This window comes from Mustela lutreola, chromosome 9, assembly GCF_030435805.1.
Source record: "Mustela lutreola isolate mMusLut2 chromosome 9, mMusLut2.pri, whole genome shotgun sequence".
Classification (NCBI taxonomy): domain Eukaryota; kingdom Metazoa; phylum Chordata; class Mammalia; order Carnivora; family Mustelidae; genus Mustela; species Mustela lutreola.
The window spans coordinates 123595042-123619231 of record NC_081298.1 but is presented as its reverse complement, the minus strand read 5'-3'; the positions used below and the strand labels follow the sequence as shown (position 1 = coordinate 123619231).

General features: G+C 49.8%; 1 long non-coding RNA gene across 1 annotated transcript; it reads left to right on the top strand.

The window, feature by feature from the left end:
• The first annotated feature begins 4617 nt into the window (after positions 1-4617).
• On the top strand, positions 4618-21508 carry LOC131840598 (uncharacterized). The gene is made up of 4 exons (XR_009357419.1): positions 4618-5472; positions 13238-13408; positions 14896-14998; positions 17501-21508. It is a non-coding gene; the product is annotated as an uncharacterized LOC131840598 (long non-coding RNA).
• Positions 21509-24190: the final 2682 nt, after the last annotated feature.

Below are 24190 nucleotides of genomic sequence, written 5' to 3'. Positions count from 1 at the left end.
CCAGACCTCTGCCCTGGGGGCAGGCTCCTCCTGCTTCCTCTGCAAGGGGGCCCTGGGGGACTGCTGGCCCAGTGAAGTGTCCCGGGGGTTCTATCCACAGTCTGTGGGTTGTTGTCCCTGGAAAATTCCACTCATTTAAAGGAAAAAATGAAATCCACCGCAGGCTCTACCTCTGAAACTAGAAAAGTGCTTAATCAGACAGACTAAACACACCTTACCACGAACCGGTGTCAGAAGGAAAACACGAGAATGCTCAGCAGCGTGGTGCCTGGTTTGTGATGGGACTCAGCTGGGTGTCTCCAAGGACGCTTGGAGGACATGGCCCTGCTTAGACATGGGCGGGGGGCGGGGAATCTTGTTCCTCATCCAAAGGTGAAATGCAGGGGGCTGTGGGGCCTTCAAATGCAGCACTGCCTTGCCTTGTAGGACATTCAGAAAAGTACTGTTATTTATCATATGTAACATTTTAAATTAAGGTGAAGCTCACATAACCTAAAAGCAACCCTTTCCGAGGGAACAATTCGGTGAGATTTAGTACCTCCACAGTGTCCTATGGCACACGTTCCTGCCTACTTCCAAAACGTTTCCTCACCCCCAAAAGGAACCCCGACGCATTAAGTAAATGCTCCCCATTTCCTCCTGCCCCCCCATTCCTGGCAACCACTGATGTGCTTTCTGTCTCCATGGATTTACATTTAGGCAGTATTCTTTCAGAATCCCAACGACTCTATTTTCTGGACTAGAAAACAATCGGGAAACATCAGCATGGAAAATAAACTAATTAGTATGAATAGCAATATAGTCACCCCCTCGTTGAAGTGTTTCATAGGTTTCAGGTGGCTCCACGTTCATGGTCTTGTTCAGAAGCCCAAGAGACAAATGTTACTGAACGTGTTGGGAATTATCGGCTGCAGGAGAAATTCCTTTTCCCTTACACAGTGGCGTGTCTGGTACACTGGCATACAGTTCTTACCTTGATGGGTTGCATAAGGCACGCATTTGTTCCTCAAGTTAAGATGGAATAAACCTGAAAAGACAGACTCCGTTCACTGGGGCAAACAGACGTCTTTTTCATGTAAACACAGGACAACGGCATCTAAATTAATTTCCAAAAGTGATGTGTAGACAGAGACTGTCATCACCATATTCCTATGGATACGAGGAGAAAATAGCTTACTCGTTGAAAAATATTTTTGTGTCCCTACTAAGTGCGTGACACCATGAAAGTCACCACTGGGGACACAATTGTATCAGGCGCTATTTCTACAAGTGTTCCAAAAGGTCGTTCTTTGCTCCAAGGTCAAACATTTTCATTTGATGTATCAGTTAACTATAAACCAGAAGTTTCCCTTGAGGTTCTAGTCTGATGGGACTGAAAGGATGGGGGAAGGCAGGCGTTCTGGAAGCAGATACTTTGGGGTTTGGCATGTGGCAGGTGGAGGTTTCAGAGAAGAGTCCGTAGCACAAGGGCCCTGGGCTAGAAGGGAGGGGCGGTGCACGTCTGCAGGAGAGGGACTGGAGCACAAGGACATGAGCAGAGGGAGCTTTGGAGCCAAGACCCTGGTGCAACAGGAGAGGTGGGGAGCAGCTTTGGAGCTGGAGAAGGCATCCCCAGGATCTGAAGCATGGGCTGATTTAGGGGGTGATGGAAATTTAACCTGAGATCCAGAGGGCCTGACAGGCTTGCCATCAGTTGGTCAGGCAGGCAATGTCCTCATGCTGGGGAGGTGGGCGTGATAAGGAAGCATGTGCCTGGGCGTGCGCGTGCGCGCACACACACACTCCCTGCCCTTGTTAATGACGGGGGATCGACTAATTACGGAGAGTCTCAGGGAAGACTTGTAAGGTGTCACGGATACAGGTCCCACTGGGACTTCCCCTAACCTCAGGAAGCTGCCCAGAACTGGTGGCATTTAAACCAAGATCCTGAAGGTAAACAGAAAGGAGAGCTTTTTTTTTTTTTTTTTTTTTTTGGAGGTCCTGGGAGTGGATTTGAATGTGGAGTGACACAGTGACAGTCTCATTCAAGGGAGCTGAAGGCACCAGATGTGCAGGACAGGAGTGGGTGGTGAGAGGAAGGAAGGAGGCCAGGACGACCAGGGAGGAGGCCCTGCCTACAGCCCAGGAGACAGCTGGAGCTTGCAGCAGGGTCCCAATGGAAAGGAGGTGTTCCTGGGGAGTCCAAGATAATCTGGTTCCAGGAATCAAACGCAGAGGAGCAAGAGGACAAGAGGAGGAGTTGGGTGGGGGTGGGGAAGCACGTGAATTCGAGGAGTGGACAGGATCTGCAGGGGCACACATTCTGCTGAGCACAAAGGTGGGCCTGCGGCTTAGAGCTCAGGTGGGCCAGGAGACCCAAACGAGGAATTTCCTTCTGGAGAAAACCACACAACCTTGCAGAAGGGTGCTTCCACCCGCGCACGCTTCCAGCCTGGCTTGAGTCTCACCCTTTCTGCTTCCCTGGCCAGTTCTCTCTTGTGTTCCTCTGAAAGGGGGTGCTCAAACTGCCTCCTCTCTCTCGCAGATCTCCTCCAACCCCCTCACTTACCACAGATGACATCACGGCCACTTCACAGAAAACAGAGGCCATCGGAAGGGGATCTCCTCATCCTGTCATCGCTAAATCTACAACCCTATCAGCTTGTCTGCTGCCTTCTTTCCTTCTGCTGCTTTAAGAGAGAAGCTCCCTCCCGATCCCCCAGGCTTGCCCCACTGTCCAGTTCTGGGTACCATGGGGTCCTTTTTCTCAGGGAGCCTCGGGAGCCAGCGTCTTCTTCCCACCCTGTCATGGATTTTTGCCTCTCCAAGGTCCCTTGCTTTCCCACAAGCATGAAACAAGGTGAAGTCTCAAACATCCTAAAAATGCCAAGAACCTCCCTGGACTCCTCCTCTTGGAGCAGCTTCCCAGACTAGGGGGGCCTTGGTGGAGATCTCTTTCCTCGATGGGCTGCTTCCTATCTCCTCTGCCCTCACCCCGCAGCAGTTGGCCGCCACCCCCACGGCCCCGGCACTGCGTCCCTGTGTCCAAATCGCAGCCAGTGCAGCCCACATGCCCTTGACCCCTAGACAGCCACAGTCCTGCTCCCCACTCCTTCTTGGGTCTGCCTTTTTCTCTGCCTCCCTCTTCCTGCCCATAACCCTGGACTCTTCCTCACTGACCATCTTAGGACAGCACACTGCCCTGCCCTCCTCATCTGCTAGGCATGTTTCAAATCTGAATGTTCTAGCCAGCCCCGCATCGCCGTCCCCGTCCATGGCCAACCCCTCTTCCCCGGGATACCTACAGCCATATCCACTCCGCACGCTGTTGCCCAAACTGATTTTGTGTGTTAGTACTCTGTTTCCCGCTGCTGCGGGATTTGGGGACCCTATCACCCAGCTGATTACGTAAGTCTCCAGCTCAAAGCCTAGCCTAGACATCTATCAGTTAGGATTCCTTTCAGCTGCCTGGGAATGAAAACCCAGATGAACAGAACCTGGAACACGAAGGGTTTTATTCTGTCCTACAACAGTCTGGAGCCAGAGGTGAAGGACTGGTCTGAGGGTTTCATGAAGTCATCAGGGGCCAAGGTCCTCCAGCTGTTCTTTCTTGTTTATTCCCACAGTGGAACCCTAATTCCCATGACCCAATTTCCAGCAAACTCTGGCTGTTGTATTTGTTTTCCACAATGCAGTATAGAGGAATGGGAGAGGGGCACCCCCTACCTCCTTTATTTTATCTCCCTTCCTTTTTTTTTTTTGAGAGAGAGAGATGGCACAAGCAGGGCTGGGGGGCCAGAGGGAGAGGGAGAAAGAAAATCCCAAGAAGGCTCCATGCCCAGCTAAGATCATGACCTGAACAAAATCAAGAGTCAGATGCTTAATTGACTGAGCCACCCAGCTACTACCCCCCACCCCTACTTTTGTTTTGACTCCTTCCCTGAGAAATCTTATGATTAATATTTTTTTATATTTTATATTTTATATATTTTGTTTATATTTTTATTTTATATTTTATTTGCTAGAACTTACTCCTAAGGCCAGAGCTCACTGCAAGGGAATCTGAGATATACAATCTTAAATATAATCATAGTAATAAAACTGGGGTTTAGTTCATAAGGAAGAGGGCAGAATGGATCCTGGAGGAAGCAACCAGAAGTTTGTCATAGTTGGCCCTTTGGTGACTCGAACATTCATTATGCTCCCCTCTTCCCATGTATTGAATTAGCCCCTTCCTTCTCCAGGGGTCAAACCCCAAAACCTCATGCAGATCAAGGTCCAAGATTATCGGGCAATGTGCAGTCCTCTCCATGGGCTTCAGGTGCAGCTGTACCAGGTGGACTGGAAATGTGGTATTTGTGATGAAGACCCCCCCTTCGGGAAAGGGAGCATGTCAGGCACTGGTTCATTAAAATCATCTAGTGCTAAAAGGCTAGAGGAGTAAAGTCTCCTTCACAGCTAGCAGTGAAGTAAAATGCTTGTTTCACCCCCCTGGCAACCCCTGTTCTGTTCTCTGGGAAGAATTCTTCTGCCCATTGTCTGTGTCTCTGGGCTTTTCCTTCCAGAAGGTTCTTCCTGGTCCATCGTCCCCCCACAGCTATGCTTGATTGAAATGGACATTGGGGGCTTCAGAGAGTTCCCAGTCTCCTTGCAGTTGCTGTAGGTTCTGGGGCCCAGGGATTGTACTAGAACTAGCTGTTAAATGACCAGCCATAGTCAGTACTTGTTCGATGCATTTTTTTTTTTTTTTAAAGCTTAGGCTTTCAAACTATCTGCTTCTGGTTAGTTTCTTATACAAAACCCACAGCTAAAGATCTAGCGTAGCCATCATTGTAACACGGGTGGGTCGAGAAGGTTAAATTCACCCTAAGTGGGGCTTGAACGCACAACCACAACAGATAAAGCTGAATTCAAACCTTCCCTGTGCCTAACCACACGGAAGTGTACTTTGATGTGACGACCTCTAGATAGATACGTACAGAAGTCTCCTCCTCTTGCCACCCATCGAACACACGTCTGCTTGGGACTTCAAATGGAAGATGGGTGATTAGGACACACACCTGACTTCCTTCCACACTTGCTTCCTCTCTCACCTCTTCCCCAGGATCCTCCAGACCTAGGAGCAGCGCTCTCTCCTCTGGTTTGCTTCCTGAAGTAAAGCTCTGCCATCAGTTCTGCTGGGCTTGCTTCTTGATATCTTAAAGAGGAAGTTAAAGACATCCAGAAACCCCTATTTCTTAACCAACGACTGTCTTTCAAGAGTACTGTCTGGCTGAAAAAAATTCTATTTTGTTATCTGAAGCTAAATAGTACATATCTCCTTTGCATTTTTTTTTTCTTTGCTAATCCTAACTTCACCTCCAGAGCAAGCATATGGTTGTGGTGACCAGGAAGAAAGTCACATGCTCAGCCACACAAAAGAGGAATGCATTTATCCCATTCTTCAAAATCGGATCCTGCTTACGTCATTCAAGACTTCCTATTTGACTTAGGGTAAGTCCAAAATGTGTAAGAATGTTCTTTGGGGTCTGAGCCCCGTGTATCTCCTAGCCCCATCTGATCAAACTCCCAGCCTCACACTGTGCACAACAGTCACACCAGACTTTTCTCAGTTCCTTTAGCATGTTTTGTTCTGGACCTTCCTGAAAGCTTTTGTGCAGTCTGGAAAGCTCTTTGTCTCTCTTTAATTGACCAAATCTGGTTCATTTCTCAGGTTTCCATCTTAAAGTCACTGTCTTCAGGGCTTCCCTCAGAACACCTCATGCTCTTGTGACTATTGAATTAATTATTTTAATTATGTTATTAAGTATGTTATTATAACATTAAGTATGTTATAATATTAAGTATATTATAATATTAAGTAAAATATTAAGTATGTTATAATATTAAGTACGTTAAGTATGTTATAATATTAAGTAAAATATTAAAGTATGTTAATATTATTAAGTATTAAGTATGTTATAATATTAAGTAAAATATTAAAATATATTTAATATATTAAGTACTCCGTTTCCCATTGAGACATCAGCCGGTGGAAGACAAAAAGGATGCCTGTTCTGTCCACCTGGCCCAGCATCAGATCTTTATAATCTCTAATCCGGATTAGAAAGATGCGTTTCTAGAATGCAAATCTTCGTAAAACCCTTCCTCTTCACAATCAGGTGAAAGTCAAGCTCCTTCATGTAGCTTTGAAGGCTCTGCGTGCTCTGGCCTCACCCCCCGCCCCCGACCTGCTTCCCTCCTCCCTTCCATATTCATCTAGACCAAGATGTCTTTCAGTGCACTAGAGCAGGGAAACCTTCGCCTATGAGATTTCAGATAGTCCAAGCAAATTTCTAGTTATCCTGCAGCTCTTGGTTGAGAGCTGCATTAATTGGTTAATTGACTTTTCCGCTCATCCTGTTCTATGTGCCAGGAACTGTACTAAGTCCCGAGGAAACAGGTGAACAAGACAGGCGGGGCAGTGTTCCCTTCGCTGACCACCCTCATTCTGAGGATGGGTAACGTACAGGCTTCCCTGCCTCTCTGAAAAATCTGTAGCATTGTCCGATCACACCATGTTAATGACTGTCTCCCATCTCCCTTGCTCGCTAGTGAATGGTTTGTTGATTGCATTTAGGAACCGTCAAAGTCCTTTGCTCACAACAAACAAAAGAAACAGAAGTAGAATGGACAAACTGGATCACAGACAAGGCGGGCAGGGAGGGGCAGAGTTCGAGACAAAAGCAATAAGGGAGGTCTCTGCTTCTCCCCCTTCCCTAGGAAGTTATAGAAAGTGTGGTCTGAGAAGTGTGTGTGGAACCAGGCACGGATTCTGTTTATTCCGTTACTGGAACAGGTAAACCCAAAGAGGCAAATGGCTGGTGGTTGCCAGGGGCTGGGGAGAAGGAAGAAGGGGGAATGACAACTTATGGGTGTGAGGTTTTCTATGGAGGGCGTGATGAAAATGTTTGAAAACTAAGTAGAGGTGGTAGTTGCACAGTATCGTGAATATTCTGAATGCTGCTGAACTGTATGCTTTTAAAATGATCACTTTCTTTTTTTAAAAATTTTTTAAACTTTATTTATTTGACAGACAGAGATCACAAGTAGGCAGAAAGGCAGGCAGAGAGAGGGAGGGGGAAGCAGGCTCCCTGCTGAGCAGAGAGCCTGATGCAGGGCTGGCTCCCAGGACCCTGAGACCTGAGCCAATGACAGAGGTTTAACCTACTGAGCCACCCAGGCATCCCAAAATGATCACTTTCATTATGTGAATTTCACCTCAGGAAGGGAGAACAGGCAGGCCTGGAGTTGGACTGAGGGGTGGGTGTGGGGGCCACTTCTTTTCCTCTGCGTGTCCCTGGTAAGGGCATGGTGACTCCTAGGACTCTGGGGCTGGCTGGGTCAGCTCTGAAAGGAGGAGACGCTTCCCAGAGCCGCCTGGTTCTCCTCTAGGTACAGATGAGCTTGGCCCAACTGGACGCTGACCTCTGTATGCACTGGGCACAGTGCAGGAGCCTTACAGGCATCTCAGGTACAGGGACCAGACAGACAGTGGGCTTCCCTGGATGGGGCAGAAGAGGAATCCTTTGGGATACATCCACACCAAGATTCAGGTTTCAAAAGCAACAGTGAGTAAGCATGAATGTGTTTGTGGGCTTGTCTAGCTGATGGGCAACGTGGTCAAAGAGAAACCGCCCACAGTATGGAACCAGAAGGATTGCTTTTTGGTCCCTGTTCTGCCAGCTAATGGCTGTGTAATCTCAAGCAAGGCACTTTTTATTTCTGAATAAAAATAAAAGCCACAGTCATTGGTGGGGGGAATGCAAAACGGCACAGCCACTTTGGAAGACAGTTTGACCGTCTCTCCCAAAACTAAACATAACCTTTATGAACTCACAATGGTGCTCTTAGGTATTTTTACCCAAATGAGTTGAAAATCCTAAACACAGATGTTTGTAGCTGCTTTGTTAATAATTGCCAACCAAGATATCCTTCAGTTGATGGATGGAAAAATAAACCGTGGTCCATCCAGACAATGGAATATCATTCAGCGCTAAGGAAATGAGCTACCAAGCCATGGAGAGACATGGAGGAAACTTAAATGCCTCTTACTATGTGAAGAAAGCTAAACTGAAAATCACACAGCTATGATACTGTGTGATTCCTACTACATGACTTTCTGGAAAAGGCAAAACTATGGAGTCAATAGAAAGACCAACAGTTGCCCAGGGTTAGAGGGGAGGGAGGACTGGCTAGGTGGAGCTCAGAGGCTTTCTAGGCAATGCAGTTACTCTGTGTGATGCCATCACGACGGAGAGATTGCATCATACCTTCACGCAAACCCACAGAACGTACCCCACCAAGAGTGCACCCTGATGTGAACTATGGGCTTTGGCTGACAATGACATGTCATTCGTGGGCTGATGTCACTGATGCAGGTTCACATCAGCTGTGCTGCTTTGGTCAAGGAGGTTGTGCATGTGTGGGGTCGTGAGCTAGATGGGAAATCTCTGCATATTCCTCTCAGTTTCGCTGTGAGCCTAAAACTGCTCTTTAAAAAAAAGTTTATTTAAAAAAAAGGACCTGGGTGTGGGGAAGCTCTCATTGTTGAGTGTTTGCTCTGCCCATCCACTCTGCGTTTCTTCCTTCTAAGCATCCCAGGCTCAGGCGGACAGATGGGTGACTTGTCCAAGGCCACCCAGCTGATCTTTGCAGAGCAGTGTCACTACAGACCCTGCTCTTGGCCACCTGTCTGCCTCAGTGGACTATGAAAATGATGATGATGGTGATGTCATCCGCTGGCTGAGACGGTCCTGAGCGCTGACTGGAAAGGTCCTTTGGAGAGGTTTCTATGGAAGTTATTATCGTCTTAAGTGGAAGAGTGAGAAGCAGCTGTGTAAAGGATACGTGTGAGCTCTTGGAGAGAGGAGCTCAGGCTAAACTCAAGGCAGGCCCCTTTCTCAGGCCAGTGAGGACAGAGCAAAGTGTGCCTGTTGTGAAAGTGTGGGGGCTCTCGCCTCTGCCCCTCACGCTCTGGGGGCCTGGTGGCGGGACAGGGCCATCCCCGCCAGGTCCCTGCCCTCCTGGCGTAGAGCCTGGCTCTCGTGGCCTCTGCAGCCGGCTCTGAGGTGGAGCTCAATGACACCCAGGTGGCTTCCCTGATTTTTCAGGCAGAGGATGGAGTGCAGAGCTGACCTGCAGGGGTGCAGCGTGGTGTTAGCGGCCGTTGAAGGCTCTCAGCCCGCACCAGGTTTCTCATTAGCTGAATGGCCTTGGACAAGTTACATAACCTTTGCATCTGCAAAAGGAGGATTCAGATACCTCCTGCCCAGGGTTGTTGGAAGGCTTGTGTGAGATAGCGCATCGAAGGTCGCCCAGCCGTAGTACGCCCGCGTCTTGAGTAATGCTCTCATTCCACGGCCGTCCTCCCTGCACGAGGGACGGGGAGCCCAGAGAGGAGCAAGTCAGTCGAGGCCACGCAGCTAGTCTGAGGCAGGCCCCAACTTCCTCTGCACTCATTTCCACCCCTGCCTCAGTCAAGCCTTTTCTGAGAATCCCTGACCCATGGGTGAACTGATAGCCTGCCCTGCACACCTGAACGACATTGGGCAATGGAATTAGAAAACCACAGCCTGGCACTGTTTCCCAGGTCTGGTTTTGCTGAGCTCCTCTGTACTGAGGCTCTACACTACTTCGTGTGAGATGGGCCTCCCCGGGGCGGATGGTTGGGCTCCGGGGCATCAATATGCCTCTCCTCTCCTTGAGCGATTTTAATACTCCAAAGCCAGAGCCCTCCCACCCAGCCTCTCCGGAGGGGAACCCAGACTCCTCAGCATTTCCCCGACCTGGTGACACTTCTCAAAAGTGCTGCCTGGCATACAGATCTTCGGTTCCGTTAAAGTGACTTAAAAATAATTCTATTTGGAAATGTTGGCAACAGGCCCCAGAGATAGTGACAGACACCTCTGGCTCCCGTAAAGCTGTCCCTGACACTGCAGAGCCAGCCATCTGCTGACCAACAGTCTTTGCCCCGGGCAAACCTCCCCACTGGGGTCTCCACTACTTCAGAACCCCGGCTCCCTCCTCCCCCCGCCCCCCACTCCCACCCGCAGGGCCCATGGCTGCCGTCATCCCCACCTCCAGAGCCAGCACTCCTTTCCCTTCCCAGGACCTCCCCGTGGGCCCCAGGAGCAGGTGTGAGGGAGTGGCTGGTGGAGAGCAGGATCTGGTACTGTGACCCCAAAGGGGCCCTTTGCCTGCTAGGCGCAGCTGGGACATCATGGGGAGTCCACATGGCGAGGGAATGACCACCAGCGCTGAGCAGCAGGCCTCCCTAGGCTCCCTCTCTTCCAAACACTTACCAGACAGTCATCCAGGAGGCAGTTACTACATCGCCCCACTGTAGAGATGGGGAGACTGAGACCCAGAAAGGTTTAGTAACTTGTTCAAGTCACACAGCTTGAAACTGGCAGAGCAGAGTTTTGAGCCCTTCATCTGGGCCCGCGTGCCCCTGGGCACCGCCTCATGTGATCTCACACACCCCTTCCCCTTCTCCCTCTGCCACAGGCGGGTGCCTTCTGTCATGTCCACAGTGACATCCTCAGGACACAGCTGTGTTCCCTCTGCAAATCAGGACAAGCACACGGGGTAGAAGGCCATAGTCGAGGCCCCTCTGCCCGCAGACCCAGCCTCATTCCCACCTGGGAACCCTGCAGGGGTGCCGTGATCTGAATGTTGGTGCCCTGTCAACTCATATGCTGAGATCTAAGCCCCAAGGTGTGGTATTATGAAGTGAAGCTGTTGAGAGTGACCAGGTCATGAATGGGATTTGTGCCTTTATAAAAGGGGCCCCAGAGATTCCTGTCACCCCCCTCCCACCACGTGAAGACACAATAAGAGGCCAGCAGTCTGCAACCCCAAGAGGGACCATCACCCAAGCATGCCAGCACTCAGATCTTAGACTTCCAGCCTCTAAAAATCTGAGAAAGAAATTCTGTTGTTCATAAGCCACCTACCTGGGATAACTCTGTTAGAATAGCCCCAAAGGACTATGAGAAATGTCACCTTACTGCCGAGATGACCTGGGACAGGTCTGCGGCCAGTTGCCTCGAGGGGACCTAGAGGCAGCAGGTATGGGGTCAGGCCTGGAGGCACCCTCAGCCCTTTAGAGAGGCTGCCTGAGATCTTGACCAGCAACTGCACCTGCCTGGGGCTGAGGGTGTGAATGGGGCACCCAGAAGTGGGATGTGGGGCGAGGGAAGGTATTGCCTCCAGCACTGCCCCCCGACCCGGGCCCCTTCTTAACTCCTTCATGTCTGCATCAGCTGCTCCAGGAGCAGACCCTGCCCAGCTGCCTGTCACCTTCTCCCGTGCCCTTTCCAACCAGGGCAAACCCCCTCTTCCATCAACATGCACAGCCTTGGTTCCCTTCCATCCAAGGAGGACATGCCCACAGCACCCCCGAGCACAGGACCCAGCAGCTAGAGACTCAGCCGCTGCAAGCTTCCTTGCCTTCTACCCATCGCCTCTCCACGGGCCTGGCCTCAGCCATGCGGCTGAGACAAGCACCTTTCCGCCCGTTGTCATGGGCGACACTCCTCTCCCTCCTCTCTGCCCGGGAAACTCCTTCTCTTTCTTCAGAACTCAGCAAAGGTGTCACTTCAGACAGAGAGGGGGCCCCCTCCCCTGCTGCCATCATGCTCTGCTCCTGCTTCTCAGAATACTTACCGAAAGGTTTTGATGCTGTTGATTTGTCTGATGTCTCGAAAACCTACCTCCGCAAGCATGAGTGCACATCCCTTCCTTTTCTTCTCTGGATTATTTAAAATTTCTAAAAATTCCACGAGTAATTCATGAATATGTGCATACTGTAAAAAAAAAGAAAGAAAGAAAGAAAGAAAGAAAGAAAGAAAGAAAGAAAGAAAACAATACCTAAAAGGCAGAAGCCTCAAGTCCTTCCTCAGAAAATCTCACAGTTAATAGTTTGAGTTTCTCTCTGCATACATTGATTTGTTATCTTCTCACCTAAATGAGATTAACCTCTTACGCATTGTTCTGTGGCTTTCTTTGTCACTTGATAATTGATTGTATGTGTGTTCGGCGGGGATAATGCCTCTTCCCCAAAAGAGGTACATGTTCAGATCCTCCAGATCTGCGAGTATACGACCTTCTATGATAAAAGGGACTTTGCTGATGTGGTTAAGTTAAGGACCTTGAGACTAGAAGGTTATCCTGGACCAGCTGGGCTGTCCCCATGTGATTATAAGGGTCTTTATAAGAGGGAGGCAGGAGGATCAGAGAAAGATAGATTAGAAGACGCTCCACTGTTGGCGTTAAAGTGGAGGAAAAGCACCAAGACACGGAAGCCAGGTGTCTTCTAGAAGGCAAGGAAAGGCAAGGAAATAGATTCTTCTAGAAGGTTGCAGAAGGCAAGGAAATAGATTCTTCTTTGGAGCCTCCAGAAGGAATGCAGTTCTGCAGAACCCTTGATTTTGGCCCAGTGGGATTTTGGCCCCACAGAACTATACAGTAATACACGTGCGCTGTCATGAGCTGATAAGTTTGTAATTTCTTACAGCAGCAGGAGGAAATTAATGTGGTATGCATACAGCTGAGATAAACAATAATATTTACAGGAGTAATTAGTACTTATTGAGTGTGGACTATCTGCCAGATGCCAATGTAATGCTTGAGGTACTGTATTAGTCAGCGAGGGCTGCTGGGGGGCTTCACCGACAGAAATGGATTTTCTCACAGTTCCGGAGGTTGAGTGTCCGAGATCAAGGTGCCCACAGTGTAACTTTCTCCTGAAGCCTCTCTCCTTAGCCGGAAGATGGCCATCTTCTTGTTACCAGCTCATACTGTCTTCTCTCGGTGTGCCTGTCTTTCTGTGTCTTCCTCTTTTTCTAAGGTTACTAGTCAGATTGGATTAGGGTCCTACCCTAATGGCTTCATTTTAACTTGCTTCACCCCTGTAAAGGCTCTGCCTCCAAATAAATTCAAATTCTGAGGGACTGGGGGTTAGGTTCCAACGTGCGAATTTGTGAGGGACACAATTCCACCCATAATGGACGGATGATCTCATTCACTTCCACAGTAACCTAGTGAATTAGAATCATTTTAATCCTAATTTTACAGATAAGGGAACAGTCACAGAATGGTTAAGTTACTTGCCCAAACTGACCCAGCAAGTCAGGTGCAAGGCCAGGCATGGGAATTGCCTGTTCACATACTTTGCCCATTTTTCTATGAGGTGATTGTTCTTTTTGGTTTGTAGGTGCATGGATTTTCAGTAAACACTGATTGATTGAAGGAATGAATCCAGAACTCCTAGAAGAACATAGACCAGGCTGGGCCAAGTCTGGGTGCCCCCATCCCTAACCTCTCCAGGTTGGCAATACATGCCTCCAGGGAAAAAACAAAAACAAAAACAAAAAGCAGGCAGGAGGTGAGTGTCCATAGAGGATGGTGGGTGTGGGGAGGTATACTGCCTTCTATTCATCAACTGAATGCAATCCTGGGAGACTTTCTGGAGGAGGAGGATGGTCTGGTATCTTAACCCTCAGGGAACCGTGGCAGACAGTTTTGTAGCTTGGGTTATCCCCTGGATGTTCCTGGCCTACTAGTGCCAGATCTTTCCACCTGAAATTCCACTTTCTGGACTCCAGGTGCGCAAGTGTCCAAGCTCTTCCTCAGTGTGAAAGATCCAAGCCAGCTGCAAAGAAATGGCTGATGACTCAGCCAGCTATCTCCTGGACATAGGTAGCCGGCCAATGTTCATGGCCAAGGCAGGGCTTGTCTTGACCTGGTCTGATAACTCATTTTGGTCACTGTGGCAAAGGGGACAGCTGTTATGGGCTTAGGCAGACCTGTGGCTTCCTGCCCAAATCAATGGGAATACCCCAGTTACCTCTAGGAAGGGCAAATAATGGTGGCCTTTACACACTCTGCCCGCAGAGCATGGAGCTCCAGAAGGACCTTCCCATGTCAGACTTGGCTATGGATTGGGGGCTACCATACTCATCCCCATCCCTGCTTCCTGACCCCTTCCCTCCATTCTGTCCTAGTCTGTCACAGCAGGCAATCGAGACACTTAGCAGAAGCTTTGTCTTGATCCAATATGGTACTCATAGCGGGGAGTCTGAGGTACAAATAGAAGCTGAAATAATTCCCATTTTGTCATAGGCTCTTGGTATGAAGAAGTGTCAATATCATGTAGTTCATTCTTCCCACTTAGCATTCTAGGGCTTGAGTTTCCTATAGAGCATTTTCAGGGCGGAATGGTTACTTAGTCTTTGTGTGAATTCCTTCACTGATGGGGACCTTATCACCTTACAAAGCAGCCAGTTACCTCCCCAGACACTTCTCACGGCCTGAGAGTTCATCTTTATGCCGTCCTTCCTTACACTGTGTTCCATCTCTTTCCTGATCCTTCTGTCCACAGTCCCCACAGAAAATGGACATTCCCTGTCCCCCATGGCTTTTCAGAGATTTGAAGGCAGCTACTGGGTCACTTTCTCTAAGAAAGAACATTATGGGGTTTAGCAGGAGGAGCATCCAATCCTTTCAAGCCTGGGGGAAGGCTTGCCCTGAGTTTCATATCTGCTACAGAGAAACTGCATTACTGTCCTTCGTTTGGACCTGGGCATGGGCCCAGGGCAACAGTAGGGTGGTTCTCTAAGCCCTTTGGACTACAGACACATAGCAGACACATAGCCTTGCTAGCTGGGAGATCCCCAGCCTATTGTCTGAGTTCCAGTGGAATCTTTCTGGGTCCCTAGAGCCTGGAGACAAGGACATGACGTCCTAGAAAAAGCACTCTTCTTGCAGTTCCTGACCACCAGGTTCCCAGTCCTAGTTCTTCCACTTCCTGGTTGGGATCCTTTAAGCAAGTTGTTTAAACTCTGAGCTTTTGTTTTGCCTTCTATAAAATAGGAAAATATCTCATCGTGTTGCTCTGAGGATCAAGTGACATCACATATAGGAAAATGCTGTGTCAACCAAAAGACAGTCTACTAATGATTAGCCAATTCAAGTGGTAAGTAAAGGGGTTCCAGAACCTGGAGGTTCTTTGGTCTGGGCCTTCCTTGTGGAAGACTTTCAGGAGCAGAGTTGGTTTTAAGAGAACTTCTGACTCCTTCTCAAGCCCTGTGGCTGGTCCTTGGCACCTCGAGGGGGCTCTCTACTGAGAGCTCCTGGCCCCCACCCTGCATGAACCCTGCAGAGCCTCTGTGCTCACATCTCCACGGGGAGGTGGGAGGGAGACTCTGGCCCAACTGTCTTAGCCCAGGCTTTAGAGACCTGGGGAGAGTGGGTAAGCCTCACAAAGTCAAGGTTAGGGGCTGGGACTGGGCAGGAAGTGCAAGGCAGGTTTCCTTGGCTTGCAGTCGGCTCCTCGCTCTTCTCAGGAAGCCCCAGGGCTGCCTGCCCAGGGCTGCACCTGCCCAGCCTCTGCCATCACTCCCTGCCTGGCCTTTAATTTAGACAGAGGTTAATTCTAATTTCCCAACCTGAATGGGTTTTATTGAGAGATGCAGTAGAGGGACTAAGGGCCAGGGAACCCAGCCTAATGACAGTGGAGGATCTCATTTACTCCAACCCCCTCATTGGACAGATGAGGCCCCAGGAGGGGAAGGCTGACCCAGGCAGGTAAGTGGCCAGGTTGGGTTTTCTGCATGTTGTGTTGGGGTTTCCTGTGTCCCAGGCCAGGGCTCTCTCCCGGCACCTTCTGTGTCTCCGTGCCGACTCTGTGCCTCCAGCCTGTGGCCTGTGAGTGACTCCATCTGGGCTCCCCAGCCAACCGGAGTCTGACTGGGCAGAGATGGCCCCTGCCCTCACCCTCCCGGTGTCATGGGAGCATAAAGGCCAGGAGCCTCCACAAATAGCAGCATGTTGCCACCTGCCTAACCCCAATCCGGTTTAGCCTGAGTTAGCAGAAGCACCCGTGAGATGTACTTCCCAGGCGGGGCCGGGCTGGGCAGCCCCGTCCTTCCTCATGCCGCGCTGTGCCCTGAGGGCGTCTGGGCTGCCAACAAGGCAGTAGGGGGGTGGGGACCCTGGAGGAAGGGGAGCCAGATCTGGGTTATCTGAGCGGGGCCAGCTGAGGAGGGGCTGGGACACAGTCAGCCTGTTTCAGGGGCCCATTCCTACCCCTATAGGGCAGCACCTGTCTCAGGGGCAGGAAGTTGGGCCAACAGGGCCATTTGTCCGGCTGGTGCCACATTCCGGGCGGGCTGGGCTGTGCCAGGGAGGGCGCCTCTCTCTGCCCGCCCATCCTCTCTGCTTGGGCTCCCCACCTATAAAGCAGGAACAAGTCCCATCCCTTACCCGCCTGGGGGGACATTGAGCAGGAGTGAGATAATGTCTGCAGGCTCGGCCCTCCACTGAGGGAGGCAGCCTCAACACACACGTCTATTTTCACTGCCTAGAGCTCTGGCTTCCTCCTGGGGGCTCCTGCTGCTCCCTGGTCCCCAAGGAGACGGGAGCCTGGCCAGTGGGAAGGCCCCATGGACCCAGCCCCAGGCATAACGAAGGGAGCCCCTGAGCTCCAGCACCCAGCTCTCAGGTGGTGGGCCGGGATTAACGCCTCGCAGTCCATTGTTCAGGGTTCAAGGAGCCCCCGCCCGCTCCTGGCATTCCGGCTCAACCAGGAGTCTGGGTGACTGGGCGTGGCTGGGGCCTAACGAGCAGGGTGTGCCCTGAGGAGTTGTTAGGAGCTGGGTGACAGCCGTAGGCAGGTCCCCACCCACGGCCAGTGGGCGGGCCGGCTTGCACAACAGTCACCTGTGTCAGGGGCCCCTCATGACATCTTGGCCAAGTGTTTATTTTTTATTTTTTAATTTTTTTAAAAAGATTTTATTTATTTATTTGACAGAGATCACAGGTAGGCAGAGAGGCAGGCAGAGAGAAAGGAGGAAGCAGGCTCCTCGCCGAGGAGAGAACTCCATGTGGGGCTCGATCCCAGGACCCCGAGATCATGACCTGAGCCGAAGGCAGAGGCTTTAACCCACTGAGCCATCCAGGCACCCCCAAGTGTTTATTTTTGTAAAACAAATATTCATCTTTGGGGGCAGGGGTGGGGAATATTTCTAAATACTTAAAAGACATCACGCTCACACTTTTTCACCCCCAAATCTGTTGTATTAGGAAAGGTGATGCAAGTCTGTAGGGTTTCCAGCCCATGATAGAGGGGTTAGAAAAGGCCCCAATCATAACGGGCTTCTTGTCTTCCCCCCAGTTAACCCTTTTCCCAGGATTTTCAAAAGCAAAGGGCTTCTGCAGTCCCTGGGGAGTCGTGGGCAGGCGGACCTCATGCCTTGGCCATTCCCCATAGCCCTGGTTCTCTGTGTGCGAACATGACAGCAACTCAGCCCCTCGTCCCCCTCCCCGGCCCGTCCACTCAGGGATTGAGCCCCCATGGCAGGAGCCCTCGAGGGCTGCCCAGGGCTGCCTGGTTTCCCCGCACAGGGTTGTCACCTAAGCTCTCTGGCAGCCCACAGACTTCTTCTTCTTTTTAATATTTTATTTATTTATTTGACAGAGAGAGACACAGCAGGAGAGGGAGAAACAGGCTTCTGCCGAGCAGGGAGCCCATGGTCTTCTGCACCAAATCAGTCCTCCAAGGAACGGCCAGGTGGACTCAAGAAGCTGATCATTTGCCATCGAGCGTCTTCATGGGACACTTGGCTGTTTCCAAGCCGCTGATACCCTGGACCTTTCAGCATAGGCCAGTTTGGTAGTCATGTGGGAGAAGGTCCTCAGAGAACTGCGGCTGAGCTACCTCTATGTGTACCTGCGGTCTTGCCCTCCAGGTCCTGCTGTGCACTGGGAGGCCTCCAGTTTAGAAATGGGCTTGGGGAATCAGAGTTCTCGATGGGAGGGCTGCGGGGAAGACACGGGCCGGCCAGCCTGAGGAGCTGCGGTGGTCAGCACGAGCTCCGGCATCTCAGGGGGATGCTGTAGGGTCCAGCAGCCCAGGGTGAGACTCCGGAACCCCCAGGCTTCTGTGTGGCACTGGGCGGGGCCCAGAAGAGAGGTTGTTCCTCTGGACTCTCTTCCCCATATCATAAGCACCCAGGCCCCAGTGAGCGCATCTGCTAAATTTTCCTTCAAAAAATTTAGCATCTGCTAAATTTTCCTTCAAACAGTTTTGCACCTCGCTGTGGTGGGCTCTGCAGTGCGGAGACCCAACCTTCCTTTGGGGAGCTGTTGTCAGAACGACTTGCATCTAGCTCCAGCCCAGATCTCTCTTTGGAGCCCTAGACCCTGCTGAGCTGCTTCCCCGACACAGGGCAGTGGCTAGACACCCTCGCTCCAGGTGAAAATGCCTCTTCCCTGTCCCCCACCACCCTCTCCCTCGGTCCCTAGACTCCAGACATAATGCACCCCCACCCTGCCCAGACTCTAGACCATTCTAAGCTCCCCCTTCCAATCATCTCTGCAACACATTATAGTTGCTGTTCTTACTTCTCTTTTTCTCATTATTTCAGAAAGATGAAAATCCCACCTTCCCTTTTATGGGGAGCAGTCTTCAGCCAAGCTCTGGAAATCTGTCTCCGTGGAGGGAGTTTCCATCTCCAGCGAGGGAAGGGGGTTGTCAGAAGGACCTGGAGGTTAATTGCTAGGACAGGCGACAGCCGTCAAACTGGAGGGGTCAGAATAGAAAATCTAGAAGTATCTTCAGTCCTACTTGTAAGACTGCCTTCAGTGTGGTGAGGGAGGCAGAGGCTATGCCTAATTTAGTAGGAGAACTTGGGCAAGTCCACTCCCTGCTCTGAGCCTCAATTTTCCCATCTCCAAAATGGGAATGATGAATCTCCCTTCCCAGGGTATTGAGGACCAAATGACCCAACCATTGCGAAAGCTTTAACACAGACCTGGCATGTGGGAGATGTTTCATACATGCCAGCTCTCTTTCCCTCTCCCACAGGACAGCTGTCCCCTCCAGGTGCCCCCAAGGCAGGTACCCACCCCAGGACAGTCAGGACTGAGGAGGAGGTGGGGGCACCATCCGCAGAGCTGGTGGGGACTATAGAAATGGGGGTTAAGCAAATTGCCCAGCGCAGTGGCCCTCATGCTCGCCTCCTAATTAGCTCGAGTTAATGAACAGCATGATTTGTGACTCGCTGCTTCTCAAGGGTGCCCTTGCTGTTCCTCCCATCTGGGCCCCGCAGCGGCTCCCACCCCCATTCCACCAACTGCACAGTCCTCAGCTGCACGGTGGGCCTGGACATTGGCCATGCATGGGGGATCGGCTCTCTCAGTCCCCTGGGCCCTCAGCTCTGCCCCAGGCTGGTTCCCAAACAGGCAGGGCCAGGGGGGAGTCCCAGCCAGTGCTGAGGAACTCAGTGTAGAAAGCTCTGAGCTAGTTTCTGCACTGCACACTTTTTTTTTTTTTTTTTTTTTTAAACAGATGATAGATTTGGCATAGACCATGCAGGGTATTGTCTGTGGCGTCCAGGCTAGCAGGCTGAGGCTTCCCCAGGGCAGGGGCTCATCATGTCCCCTCATCTTCTTCCTTCTGTGGGCCCCTCCACAGCAGACACACAGCGGAGACAGGGCCTTCTCTTGGTCTGAGCAAACCTCTAGGATACTGGCTAGGCTTGCAGGGCCCTGTTCTCAGAAAATGGGTTCATGGGAGAGGCTTCCTGAACCTTCTAGCTCCACCTCTCTCTCTCTTTGTCCTCGAGGTGGGCAGAGACTAAAATGAGAAGGGTCCACGGTGTTGCTCAGCCCCAGAGCCAGGTCGCCCTACAGAGAGCCTTCATGGCCCCAGTGGCGCGTCCTCCCTTCTCCACTCCACCGGGGCCACCTCCCACACCTGCCACCATGACCCCGGGCTGGGCCAGGAGGAGAAGATTCACGCTGAGTGCACAGCTATAGCCGCGATGGAAGTAGAGAGCAAGGCCACAGTCTCCGGAAAACTCAAGACCCCCACCTCAACTGCATTCTCCTGGGGCAGGGGGTAGGATCGGCTGGACTCAGCATCCTTGTCGGGAATGATGGCAAGTGTGTCCCATGGCAAGCACAGATCCCAGTGCTTCAGGGCTCAGGGCGCCCACAGGCCAGCCCCATCCCTGAGCGGCCCACAGGGCCCAGAAGGGGGAATGTGGGAGGAGTCCAGTCCCCTTCACCAACACTCCTTGACTGTGGGAGGTGGTGTCTGGGCCAGGGAGTGGGGTGGGAGTGGGGGAGAGCAAGGGTGGAAAAGAACCAATACAGAGACACAAGAAACCAGGCTCATTAGGGTGAAATTCACCAGGAAGTCCTTCTGGAACTTTCTCCCCTAATAGTACAAGCTGTACCAGCATCTGAAAACTTCCCTTCAAAACCCACCGTGGAGCAGCCTGGAAAGCCAACACACCGCAGAGCAACACAACTGCCAACACTCAGCCAGCCAGGGGGTAGGGGCCCCAAGAGTGGGATCATGGCAGTACTCGCATGTTTTATTTTATTTCCTGTCATACTGTGTCGGGGCCAAATATAACCTATAATTTACCTTGTCTCTTCTGTTTCAAGAGACGACATAAATATTACATTAAGAAATTAGGCTGTTTGTGTTCGAATCTTCATGAATAAGGTTTGTTAGGTTGTTCGTGGTAGCATATATTGTTTGATTGTAAAATACACATTATGTAAAATTTACTTTATTAGCCACTTTAGATGTACAGTTCAGCAGTGTTAAGTATATCCACATGGCTATACGATTGAACTCCGTATTTCTTCATTTTACAAAACTGAAACTCCATACCCATTCAACACAACTCCCCATTTCCCCCTCTACCAAGCCCATGGCTACTTTTTTTTGTTTTTGTTTTTGTTTTTTAATTGAGGAATACTCTACATACAGTGAGATGCATAGATCTTAAGGATAAAATCTGACAAATTTTGACAGATGCATACACCTGTGTAAGTGTAGCTCCAATCAAGATACAACACCTTCCCATCCCCAACAAAGCTGCTGTATTTCCCTTTTTAAAATTTTCATCTTAACTAGAATCATAGTCACCATGTGATGATGATTTCCAGAATATTAGGTCCCCAGAACTTTTCTGTCTGTCTCCCCTTCCCAAGGCAACCAATGTCCTGATTTCTATTATCATGGATTGGTTTTGCCTGTTCATCCCATTGGTACTCCCTTCCTGCTTCTCTTTCTTTCAACATGATCCTAAAATTTAGCCATGTAGCACCTATTAATAGTATATTGATTTCCATTGCTGAGTAGTATTCCATTATATGAAGATAATAGAGGTTTTTTTTTTTTTTTAAATTTTATTTAGTTACTTGACAGAGAGAGAGAGAGAGATCACAAGCTGGCAGTGTAGCAGGCAGAGAGAAAGGGAGAAGCAGGCTCCCTGCTGAGCAAAGAGCTCATGGGGCTCATGGGGCTCGATCCCAAGACCCCCGGGATCATGACCTGAGTCGAAGGCAGTCGCTGAACCAACTAGCTCCCCGACAACATAGTTTTTTATGTACCCGCCTACAGATGGACATTTGGGTTGTTTCTAGTTTTCTTGCTATTATCAATAAAACTGCTGTGATGATTGGATTTTTGGATTATTATTCTTGTGGATATGTGTTTTCATGATTCTTAGATAAGTACTTAGGAATGGAGTTGGTATATCATAAGGAAAGGTATATTTCGCTTTATAAGAAACTGCTAAACAGTTTTCCAATATGGTTGTACCATTTTAAGCTTCCGCCAACAAAGTATGAGTTCCAGTTGCTCCACATCCTCACCAGCATTTGGTATTGTTGCTCTTTTTAAGTTTAACCCTCCAGTGGGTGTGAAATGTTATTGCACAATTCCTAAAACAAAGATGTTGAGCAATTTTCATTTGGTTACTGGCCACTTGTAATCTTTCATGACATGTCTGGTCAAGTCTTTTGCTTGCTTGCATTTATTATTTATTTATTGTATTTTTGTTATTGATTTGCTGGTATTCTTTATATATTCTAGATACCAGAACTTTGTCAGATATATATTTTGCAAATATTTCTTTGTGGACTGGCTTGTCTGTTTTTTTTTGTTGTGATGGTGGGTTTTTTTTTTTTTTTTTGGTAACAGTGTCTTTGATTTAAAAAAAATTTTTTATGAAATCCAATGTATCCATTTTTTAATAGTCTGTAATTTTGTGACCAGCTCAAGAAAACTTTGCCTTCTTTGAAGTCATGAAGAATTTCTCCTCTGTTCCCTGTTAGAAGTTACATAGTTTTAGGTTGTGTGTTTAGGTCTGTAATCCACTTCAAAATAACTTTTGAGTATGATGAGGGATAAGAGACAGTGCTCATTTTTAAATATATGAATATCCAGTTGCTTCAGCACCTTGTAAAATTAAGAAAGACTTTCCTTTCCCCACCAAATGACCTTGATGTCTTTGTTGACAATCAGTCGACCACATGCATGTGGATCTACTTCTGGACTCATCCCTGATTGCATTGTCCATTCTTAGACCAATATAGAACTATCTTTTTCTTTTCTTTCTTTCTTTCTTTTTTTTTTTTTAAGATTTTATTTATTTATTTGACAGACAAGAGATCACAAATAGGCAGAGAGGCAGGCAGAGAGAGAGAGGAGGAGGCAGTCTCTCTGCTGAGCAGAGAGCCCGATGCGGGGCTCGATCCCAGGACCCTGGGATCATGACCTGAGCTGAAGGCAGAGGTTTTCACCCATTGAGCCCCCGAGGCGGCCCCTAGAATGAACTTGATTACTGTAGCTTTCCTGCAAGCCTGAAATTAGGCAGTGAAAATCCTCCATGGGTAGCAAGTATTTGAAATACCAACCCATCCCCTCCAGTATTTATCCTTTGCCCTTAACACCAGCACTCAAGCAATCATTTGCTGATTGGGAAGGGATGTGAGCACAATCCCAAGATGCAGGGCAGAAAAGAAAGGGGGGCCTTTCAGGCTTTGGTTTTGAAAACCTAAGTTTTTAGGGGAATGGAGACATAAAGTTTGGGGAAAATGGCATGCTAGAGAACAGCACCCCTCCCCCCACTTGCCACCCTCTACTTCCAGTTAACTGCACTTCTAAAACTAGAGAGAAATCCCCTAGGCAGTGTAGAAAGAATTAGAGCAACTATGCACCCCTAACTCTATGGTCAGGACCTCAGGAGCCATAGAGACCTCAGGGAGGCATGGGGCAGCTTGCTGAGCCCCCCATCTCCGATGGCCCAGGAGCAGCAGAGTGAATGCTGGGCACTCCCAGTGGCCTGGGGAGAGAGCTGAATCCTGAAGCTGCGGCCAAAACAATGGCTGTCCCAGCAGAGGCTAGGCCAGGTGGCCTTGAGGAAGGTCACCCCAGTGTCTTGGCTTCAGAAAATCAGTCACAATGCTAAGGAGGAAGGGTCATGAATCAACCGTGATTAACGTTCTGCCACTCTGGTGGCAAAGGTGTCTCAGCGGAGTTCCGGGAGAAGAAAGAGATCTCCCTTAAACATCTCTGAGTTTACTGCTTAACACATATTTTGCCTTCATATGGATCTTCTAACAAACTACATTTAAATGACTAAGTCTAAGGGTGGGGGGTGCCTGGGTGGCTCAGCCAGTGAAGCATCCAGACTCTTGATTTCGGCTCAGGTCATGATCTCAGGGTCGTGTGATCGAGCCCCAGGCAGGGTTCAATCTCTGTAGTGTAGAGTCTGCTTAAGATTCTCTCCCCCACACCCACTCTGTCCCTCCACACCCCCTCAAATACATAAATAAATAAAATCTTTTATTTTAAAAAAATAAATAAAGGACTAAGTCTAATGTTAAAAAAGAGTGGGGGGGATGGGTAGAGGACCCATTCTTTCTAATGGAGAAGACTGTCCCCCACCCCCCGCTTCCCCTCGGGAGGGATGGGGTAGGGCGTGGCCAGTCAGGCTGTCTGCCTTGCTTGTGTTCCAGCCCCTGCCTTCAGGACCTCAGACTTCACTAAACAAGTCATCCTCACCGTAGGTTCTTCAGAATTCTGGTTCCTCCATCCTAAAGCACCTTAATGAAGTCCTCACATGTAGAGCATGGCTCTTGTCTTGAGCGTTTAGAAGGACACCACAGTGGGTCCCCAGCAACACCTCAGTATCTGGAGCAGAGCTTGGGGGTGAGGCCTATCCCCCATACAGGAGTGATTGTCTGGGGTTCCGAGGCTCAGATCGAGGACAGAGGACAGCGAGGCGGGGCCGCCTGGGGCTCCAGAGTCCTGGCGTTACTCTCCGTGCTGTCCGTGTCCCGACCACGCCCGTGTTAGGTA